Source organism: Dipodomys merriami, unplaced genomic scaffold, assembly GCF_024711535.1.
Source record: "Dipodomys merriami isolate MVZ:Mamm:240054 unplaced genomic scaffold, mDipMer1.0.p SCAF_17, whole genome shotgun sequence".
NCBI lineage: Eukaryota > Metazoa > Chordata > Mammalia > Rodentia > Heteromyidae > Dipodomys > Dipodomys merriami.
The window spans coordinates 14854382-14865000 of record NW_027203048.1 but is presented as its reverse complement, the minus strand read 5'-3'; the positions used below and the strand labels follow the sequence as shown (position 1 = coordinate 14865000).

General features: G+C 39.3%; 1 protein-coding gene across 2 annotated transcripts in view; it reads right to left on the bottom strand.

Annotated features, from left to right (window-relative positions):
* Nucleotides 1-10074, bottom strand: part of Rasgrp3 (RAS guanyl releasing protein 3) — a 104189-nt gene extending 94115 nt beyond the window's left edge. For both annotated transcript variants that reach the window (XM_070025349.1, XM_070025351.1), the window contains exon 1: nt 9883-10074. The gene's annotated coding sequence lies outside the window, so the exon portion shown is untranslated. The remainder of the gene's footprint in view (nt 1-9882) is intronic.
* Between the last annotated feature and the right edge of the window lie 545 nt (nt 10075-10619).

The window sequence follows — 10619 nt, the reverse complement described above, 5'->3', positions numbered from 1 at the left end:
CTAGTTTAGTAGGGTGGCATGGAGGGCAGAAGGCAGGTTTTCTGTATTTAAAATCTGAGCAAGAGAAGGGGAAATCAAGGAGGCCTGTGACAGAATGAATAGGGAGGATTCAGGATTCAGGCAGAGAAACCAGAGGCCAAATGGGTAACTGGATGAGGCAGCTGAATCAGATGGTTCTGGGTGGGGATTTTCATGTCTAAGGAATGTGGACAGCTGTAAAGAAAATGCACCAAATAAAGGCTAATGACTAGAAGTGGAGGTGTGAACTCAAGTGGTAGAGTACCAGCCTTGAGCAAAAAGGCCAGTGAGAGTCTTTGTGCCAGCACAAAAAATAAAACAACCAACTTCTCCCATATATATATATATATATATATATATATATATATATAGAGAGAGAGAGAGAGAGAGAGAGAGAGAGAGAGAGAGAGAGAGAGAGAGAGAGAATGACGGATTATAAATTAAGTATAAAACCTAGTTCTTTTCTCTAAGCCAGGTTCCCTAGTTTTCCCACCTTCCCTCAGGAGACCTGGGCAGTTCTGCATAAACCCCTTTCTTACATCACTAACATACTAGCCTTTTCCTTTTCCTTGTTTCCTCTTATCTCTCAGCCACTAATTATTATTTCCAGAAAAATCTTTCCCTATTGGAAGTCAAAAAGATCTTAAGCATAGCTACATATTAACAACAGTATTAGGGTTACTCCCTTAAAGAAAAATCAACAATAAAGTTTGGAAGTAAAATTAGACATGAAAAACTAAAAAGCTGTAACCCTTCTGTACAGTATTTTTCACAAAAATAAAAATAAAAAAAGAAAAAGAAAAAGAAATTAAAAAAAGAAAAGCTAAAAAGCCTTCTCCCCTAAGAGTCACATTCTTTTACAAAAGAATTCCATCTATTTCCTCTTTCCTCTTTTGTGAATTTGCTATCCTATCAGCCTGCATGGACAACATAATTTTGATTTATCTATTAGACTTGTCCCTATACCAAGCCTATTACTGGGGACTTCCTGGGGTCTCTACTAGTACTTGTTACTTTGGCTGCAAGATGATCATAAGTTTAATATATGATTGATCTAATACAGTTAACATCAATTGAGTATGATATATTGAACTAATGTAAAATAATACATTAATCATATTTCATTGTAAATGCTTTGTAAGAATTTACTAATATGTATTTAATAAGGAATAACTTACTAAGCAAGAATCTAATAAATTGTAAACACATATAGCATTGTAATAGCTTTCTTATAGACATATGGCAGTCTAGATACACAGACCCAGTCTCTATTTCTGGCTAGGTTTCTGTGGGGGAGAATGGAAAGTGAATTCAGACAAGCCAAGAAAACTCCTAAGGCTTTGGAGCATTACCAATCTGTAAATCATGCAATGAATGGTCATTATTTATATTTTAAAATGTTTTTAGCTTTCATTTTGATTGTGTTAACTCTAGCTTTACAATCAAGCACTCGTGGGATAAGAAATGGAACCTAGAGATGGTTGTTCCCGCTGGGAGACACTCAAGCCAGGCCTCAGAGGGCCGTACTTTCAGGTTGGTTCCATTGGCTGAAGCATGGAAGCCACAGGCTCTTGTGTTTCATCCACTTCCACCAGTTCTATTTTCGTGTCTCCACATTTAGCACACAGAGCTATGTTCATCACCCAGCTGACTGGCATAAGAGTCCCCAGGGCATAGTATTACAGGAGACCATTGAGCATGCTTCCTAGCCTTCAAGTACAACAATGTGAAATGTGTAACTCACATCAGCAAGCAGTCACAATGTTGCAAGTGTGTGTGTGTGTGTGTGTGTGTGTGTGTATTTTAATTGCTAAAGTTTTCTTTCATTGAATAATTTTATGACATATAAAAACAAGATACCTCAGAGACTTTCTGGAAATTACTTAAGCTCTTCCACCAAATCTATTTCTAGACTTAAATTCACTTAAAAAAATAGGATGATAAAGTGAAGTTTTTATAAGCATAGCATTCAAAACTGAGGAATTTTAATTAATTTATTTATTTTTGGTCCTGGGGCTTGATCTCTGGGCCTGGGCACTGTCCCTCAGCTCTTCAGCTCAAGGCTAGTGCTCTACTACTTGAGCCACAGTGCCACTTGTAGTTTTCTGGTAGTTAATTGAAGATAAGAGTCTCACGGACTTTCCTGCCTGGGATGGTTTTGAACTGTGATCCTCAGATCTCAGCCTCCTGAGTAGCTAGGATTACAGGTGTGAGCCACTGGCACCCAGCTCGGAATTGTTTTTTGAACATCCACTATTTTCATTTCAATTGAGAAGGCCAGAGCTAGTGGCCTAAACGAACAGTTAGATTGTTCTAAGGCCAAATCTCAAAAACAGATAAACCTTGGCTTAATATTCAGTTTTAGTTGACATCTGTAAGAGTTGCCAGCTCACCTAGGCCTGATGGCTCATACATATAATCCTAGTTACTCAGGCGGTTCATGATTCCAGACCAGCCCAGGTAGAAAGGTGAGACGTCTCCATCTCAATTAATAAAAATCCTGTAGTGCACATCTTATTCCAGCTATGTGGAAATGTAAACAAGAGGATCACAGTCCAGACAAGCTTCAAAAAATACATGAGACCCTATTTGAAAAATACTTATGCAAAACGGCTGAGGGCATGGTTTAAGTAGTATAACACCTGCCTAGCAAGTATAAAGCCCTGAATTCAAACCCAGTACCACAAAGAACACAAAAAAAGAATTGTCATTTCCCTATATCAGAACAGAAGAAACTGAATCCTCACAGCTCAAATTTCAAATGTTATAGATGTATGTATGGGTGAGCACTACAGTTCTGCTCATATTTACACAAACCAGTACAAACCAGTGCTTAGTAGCTTTGTGTGCAAAGGTAATCTGAACTGAGATCTTCACTTATACACCAGATTTCATAAAACTTTGTACAAAAAAGAGAATATAAAACACTAAAATGTTATTCTGATTACTTATTGAAACAATAATACTCTATATGTGTTTAGTTAAATAAACTTTATTAGTAAAATTCATTTTACCTGCTTTTTTATTTTTTGATGTGATTGTTGACCAATATAAATGAACCATGCAGCCATGCTTGTGGTTCACTTTACATTTCTTTTTATTGTTGTTGCTTGTTTGTTCACTTTGCCACTACTGGGGCTTGAACTCAGAGCCTCGACATTATTCCTGAACTTTTGTGCTCAAGGCTAGCACTCTACCATTAGCGCCATAGCTCCACTTCCAACTTTGTGCTGGTTCACTGAGATAAGAGTCTCATAGATTTTTCTAACCAGGCTGGCTTCAAACTGTGATCCTCAGATGTCAGCCTTCTGAGTAGCTAAGATTACATGTGTCCAGCTCACCTTCTACTTCTATTTCCAGGTTCTGCTCTAGGTTTCCCACAGTGAGCAATCAGTAGTCTTTGAAAAGCCAAGTATGTGCAGAATTTTTCTCCATATCAGGTGAATCTGAAATGAATGTGTCTTGGAGCAAAGGCGGTTAACCGCCTGTGCATGTTTAAATCCCCATCCATGGACTCTTTAAACTACCCAGCATGGCAACAACAACCCTTTCTGAACTCTTTGTTGGTTGATAATACAGTCCTTATTTTCATCAAAGTTATTAATTATGCTTATTCCATGACATGGGAATTGGATACTGAATCATGAATTGATTTGACTTGATTTTTTTTCTTTATTATTCTTTTCTTTTTGTCCACTGCTACTAAAATGAAGGGTAGAGATCAGGAATTTGATGGCTTCAAGTTTTAAAAAAGGGACAGATTCAGTGTCTGGGCCACAGGCAGCTAATTGGAGACAGTGATTTTGTACATCATTGTTTCTGGGTGTGTGAACATGGATCCTGAATGGTAATACAGATAAAACAGCCACAAATCCCTGATGGGGGCCCACCCCAATCAAAGACATACTGGGGGTCATTGTGCCAGTAAAGAATTAAGCAACTGCTGGCAGAAACAATAGTGATTTCAGGGATATGCTAAGAGGAAAACAGTAATATCGTTGTAACCTTCTGAAATCGTTGCCTGAATAGAGTTGAGGTTAGTTCCACTACATTTCCCAGTCGGATTTGCTGACCATCTCGTCTGCCTAGAATTGTTTTCTGCCATTCATTTCCTCCAATTGTCAATTATTAGGAAAACAATTATGAAAAAAAGTGTGTGTGTCTTTGTTTCCTGTTGCCAGTGAATGCAGTGAAGTCATAGACCGGGCCAGCACATCAGAATCTTTTCCATTACAATAAATTATGCTTGTCCCAAACAGGATATTGCCCTTCACTGATCAAGGAGGCTGAAAATGGCGCTGAATTAGCACAAACCTATTGGCAGTCACAACAATAAAGAAGTAGAACAGAGATCTGGCTCTCCAGATCTTACTAAGTATTCTGGGTTTTGTTCCTGATTATAAAGCAGTCCATGTTTATTCTGGAAACTAGTTAGAAAAGAATATTCATCCTTATGGACCAGAAATTCCTACTACTAATGTTTTGGTATATGAATTTTTACCTGTTTTTTCCTCTTGGTAGTACTAGGGTTTGAGCCCCCAGCTCTGATTTTTTTTTAACTCTTCACACACACACATACACACACTTACAGAGCGAATAAGATCACACCATGCTCATAATTTTATAGCATTTAATGTAATTTAATGACCATATAAAACTAACTTGTAGGACATTATCTAATAATTAATTCACTGATGTTTGTAAAATTTATCTGTTAAAAGCCAAGACCCTTTGTTTTTCATTGGTGTTTGAATTCAGGGTTTCAAACTTGCTAGCAGATGCTCTACCACTTGAGCCATGCCCTCAGTCCTTTTTTGCTTTAGTTATTTCTCAGCTAGAGTCTCAATTCTCCCCCTCCCCCCACTCCCCCTGGTTTGGCCTCAAAACGTGATTGTCCCTATCTCTACCCCCAAGTAGCTGGGAATATAGGTATTGACCCTGCAGATCGGGTCTTTTACATGCATTTTGGTCTGAATCCGTGACTCTTTCGTTAGGATAGATTTCTAAAAGACAAACTTTTCACTTAAACATATTTATTGTGAATTCTGAAGTAAACATATAGAATAACAGTTCTAGCTGGGTGCCAGTGGCTCATGCCTGTAATCCTAATTGATATCTAAGGATTGTTATTTGAAGCCAGCCTGGGCAGGAAAGTCAGTGAGATGATTTCCAATTAACCACCAGAAAACCAAAAGCAGTGCTGTGGTTCAAAGTGGTAGAGCACTAGCCTTGAGTGAAAAAGCTCAGAGACAGCATCCAGGCCCTGAGTTCAAGCCCCAAAACAACAACAACAGCAACAAAAGATTTCTAAGAAATTATCTTAACAATAAGGACTCATTGTGCATGCATCAAAAATTTATTAACGAATCATAACATATATGCTTTTTTTTCTTTTGACAGTGTTGGGGTGGATTCCAGGGCCTTGGACATGCTAAGCAAATGTTCTACCACTGAGCTACATCTCCACCTTCTAAAAACACTAAACAAGGGAACACATTTTAATAATTGAAAAGTTAAAGACAAATCTAAAGTTGGTCTATTCAAAATGCCCCTATGGGCCAGCCATCTTCAAGAGTGCGTGTGATTTCCAGAATCTCTTGGCATAAAGCAGCCTCTAGATCCACGGAACACACAGCTGAGTATGTAGACATTCTGTGACCTTTGGCCCTAGTCTAGGGATTCCTGAGGAGCTGGCTTTGTCTAGGGCCTTTTCTGGCTGCTGTCTCCGGCCTGAGCTGAATGTGTAAATTTCCACTAGAGGGCAGCCAGGGACAGGCAGAAGAGAGGAACACCCTTCCAGAACTCCCTTCTTGCTCATGTTTTTTATGGGAGCATGTAACCAAGGAAGTTAAGGCAGTGAAGGGAAAAAAAAATATAGGTAATGGATAAATAAGCAAATAAGCAAGAAGTAGTGTGCACATAAGGAGTAAAGCCTATGCATATAAACTATTAACATTTCTTCAGAGAGAACCAAAAGGTACCGAACACTGAGGGCTAAACAAATGAGCAATATGCAATCAGAAATCTAGTTTAAAATTGGGTTATAGCTGGGTATTGGTGGCTTGTGTCTGTATTTCTAGCTATTCAGGAGGCTGAGATCTGAGGATCAAGGTTTGAAGCCAGCCTGGGCAGGAAAGGCCATGAGACTCTTATCTCCAATTAACCACCTAAAATCTGGAAGTGGAGTTGTGGCTCAAAGTATTAGTGTACTAGCCTTAAGCAAACAAGCTCTTGGACAGAGCCCAAACCCCAAGTTCAAGTCCCATGACTGGCCCAAAAAATGGGTTATAACACGAATACCTTATTCCCTTAGATATTTTTGACACTGGAGCTAGGGAATCCCAGAGCAAGATATTGAACATTCTCTGGGGAATTAGCAAGAAAAGTTCTGTTTCCCTTAATCCCTCAGGAGCTATATAGTCAAGAATCATAGACAAGTTGCTTATGTTCTCTGAACCTCTGATTTCTCACTTCTCAAGTGTGCCTAGTGATAGGAGTCCCACAAAGATCTGTAAGCATTCAATGAGACAGTGCCGATAAAAGGTTTGATATATTAGTGTTCAATGAAGGTACAGTGCTATTGCTTCCAGTCCTCACCTCCTTCCTAAGCTACTTCCAATTTCCAGCTGTTAGCCTACTGTTCATTTCTACCTATTTCACCATCACCTCAAATTTAATATGTCGGTAGCCAAAATCACCATCTTCCCCACTAACTCCCTGACCACTGTCTTTGATTGGCTATTGCTCTGAACAGATCCTAAAACTTCACCACTTTCTCTAACATGTCCTCTCCTTCCAACAGCCAATCCTGGTTAGTATGCGAAGCAGGTCAGCTTGTTCTCTGATGTGGCCAGCTCTGGAATCTTCTCTGCTTTCCCCAGAACCCAGGCCTCAGTGACCTGCTCTCTTTACCTCCAAAACTTGTGCCTCACATCAACTGTGAGTTACTTCCCCAAATCTCTCAATGTGCCATGGCAACTTTAAATTCTTAGTCTGGCATTACAGTCCTACAGCCATCTGCGGCCCAGTCTCTTTCAGTCACTTCTCAATCACTGCACATGCTCATTCTCCTTTTCTTGTCAAGAAGCTTGATTCAGAATCCAGGCAGGCTTGCCAGACACAGGAAATAAAAAATAACACAGAGCACCTAGTTAAATGTGCATGTGAGATAAACAACAAATAATATTTTTATAAGTATGTCTCATGCAATAGGCCTCATACACATTCATGCAATAAAACACCCTTGTGCTAACATATATTATTTTTATCTGAAATATACATAAGCATCTTCTGCTTACCAATATTGGTAATCCCATTCCTATCACAGACATCCCTATCACTGCCCATGCAGAAAGCTCCATTCCTACCTTGGCTGCTTTCTGGTGCATGTGTGTGTTGGCACTGGGGCTTGAACTCAGAGCCCTGTGCTAGGCTTTTTTTGCATGCTGGCATGCTATCACTTGAGCCATGCCTCTAGCCTATCTTGACTGCTCTTCTCTTTCTCTCTCTCTGTTACACATCAGATCTGGTCTCCCAGACTCAGCTCACCCATATACCTCCATGCAGCCTACCTGGGTCAGGTCTTCCTTACTGGTACTCATTAGCTAGATGATTAATTGGTTCTGTATACAGGATTCCTTGTGTTCTATATAATTCCTGTTCTCCAACTTAATGTTGAGTTTATAAAGAGTAGAGTCTCTAGCATAAGTAGGAGAACTTAGCAATGTGGTGATACAGTTTGAGGGGGGAGAAGGGCATAGAACAGACATCTTTTGAGGGCACTGATCTAAAATGTAAGGTGATTTGAGAAGCGCAAAATCAGGATGCAACATCCGCTCTCCCCTCTCCAGCCTTGGCGAGATGGCAGATGGGAGCGGCTTCCTGACCTTAGCACTGTTCTCCCTGCACCCTCTTCTACATATCCCAGGAGTGACAGCTTGTATTTGGTAACGTCCAAGTACACGCATGATCTCTTCAGTAACCTGATTTCACTTATATTTACATGTGAGCGCCAAGTCTTGCTATACCACATCAATCAAACATACAGTGATTGTATTAGCTATACTGGAAAGGAGACATTGACATGCATTTTCGAAAATTAGCTAACTAGCTAGCTACTCTGGGAACCTGAAAATGTCTAAGCGGCTTGTAAAATTGGCCTTTATTGAATACATTTTGAGGTATACAGGAACACTCACCAATTAATAAGCAACTATAAGACTTCTGCAAATGAAAAAAAATCCAGTCTTTAAATAAAATATGTAGCTCTTAATTTAGTCTATTGCTTACACTTCAGTATGAATGCTTGTACAATACTTATGAATGTGTCAAATGCAACAGTTCAATTGTCAATGCAAAGGGAATGAGTTCAACAGGAAGTAGAATCATTAGGAGCCCTCGTAACTCCATCATCAGAATCCAAGGAATGACCATTGATATTGCAGATTTCACTCTCATGGGGAATAAGATGGATTCAGAACTGACTTGGAAATCCTGGGGTGAATGGGAAGTTTAGGCACACAGAGTTAGATCTGAAAAGTCAGATCTATTTATTCAGGTTCATTTTGCTGTACTCTTTTTCTTACAACTTAAGGCCAAGCAAGAAATGATGCTCTTTCTATTCACTAAGAGACCCACCTACAATTTTTATGGAATGAATGAGAAATAATCAGGAAAAAAATAACCCCTCAATTCTCCCAGGAAAGAAAAGAGCCAATAACCATTCACACAATGTGCCAGCACCACGTCCTGGCCTCTTGCCAGGTTCTGCAGGCTCAACTCTCTGCTCTCCAGCTTTTGCTATCTTCTTGCTACAGATTCTAAACCTATCAATGGCAAGCAGGGATAAGCCAGAATAACAGTAACAGGTTTCCTTTTCAATGAGCCACCAGAGCCCGGTTTCTTTGTTAGTCATTCTGGTAACATTAAGCAAGCTACTCCAGCTCACAAACCTGGATGTTATCTCAGTAAGGCCAAGAGGAGGCATCATTTAAACAAACCAGCTTGCTGGACGGCTGGGAATGTTTGAAGAATTTGGAATGTCCCTAGAAACGTTCCAGCTTTCTGTGGGCAGCAACCACCATTCTTGAATTTCATCTGCTTCCTTTTGGCCTTTCCATTTCTAAGCCCAATGACATTTTTTTTCAAGGCTCTCAGAAAATGGATGCTTAAAGAATGTTTTGAAATCCTAAGTTAAATGTAAATAATTACAATGAACAGTTTCTCTCACCGGAAACTGCTCAGTAATTTTTTTTAAAATTATGATTTCAAAGATTGTCCCCTGAAAAGGAATGATGGAGAGAAAAATCACTGCATTAAGAAAAACCTTGATCTTCACATAATTTTACACAAAATTCAGTTACTATAGCTTTGTCATAATTTGTTTGGAGACCTGTGTATTAAAATGCATTCTAACCCAGTTTTGAACCAAGAAATGGCAGATGGATCATGGGTTAGAACTTCAAATTGCACCAATATCAAGAAAACAAGCTCTGATCAAGATATACCACACACACACATGGACATGTTAAATTATAATCCCATGTATAACCATTTGCAGTTTTAAAAAACTGAATAAAAAGTGCTTAAAAAAGAAAAGATGCTTTTCAGAAATGATCACCCATACAATTATGACATCTAATGTCTTGACGATATTGAAACTGAAGAGTCTTCTTAAGGAAACAACTATTTTAAAACACAGTTGTTGTTAGAAACTGAAAATGTCATAGCTGGAAGGTGACTTGTACACTTCTTCAGAGACTCAAGCAGATCTCACTGAGAGGTTAAATGAGGATCTGCTTCCAATGACACATACTACTGAAGTGCATTAAGATATGTCAACACACAGGCTTAAAAATGCCTTACCTTAACTTGCAGTCATGCAATCATTTAAAGCTCATGCCTTTGTCTTTTCCGCCTGATCAGCTCCTTGCAAGTGTCTCTTCGATGTATTTGAACACCTAGAAATTCCTGATTTCCCTTCTAACGTAAAGCCATGATCGCCTGTTGCCCAAATGCAGTTCAATAGTGAAGAGAAAACAAACTGAAATTTGCAAGCTGTTTATGCCTAACAACCACTGTGAAGCCAGTAAGCTTTGAGCTCAATGAATTAAAGGTTGTTTAGCTAAATGGCAGGCACACTTCCTCCTATTCTTTCCCGACTTAGTTTTCCTGCCTCCAGTGGAGCTTTTTCCTTTCCTGGGCTATAAATAGGCTAGTCGTAAGAGTACTAAGGAAAGAAGAAGCAGGAAATGGATTTGATTTCAAAAAGCAGTCTGCGTGTGTGTGTGTGTGTGTGTGTGTGTGTGTGTGTGTGTGTGTGTGTGTGTGTGTGTGTGTGTGTGTGTGTGTGTGTGTGTGTAGTGAATGTGTGTGTGTGTGTGTGTGTGTGTTAAGTGAATACCAGTAAATAAACAAGAAAACTTGCCCTCAAATAATTCAACTTTGGTATGTGTTGCATAGATGCACATCCCTAAAAGTTCTGACAAGAAGTTGTCACTTCTCATAAGTAAATCTTTTTTTTTTTTTTTTTTGGTTGGTTGTGGGGCTTGAACTCAGGGCTTAGGCACTGTCCCTGAGCTCTTTCACTCAAGGTTAGTGCT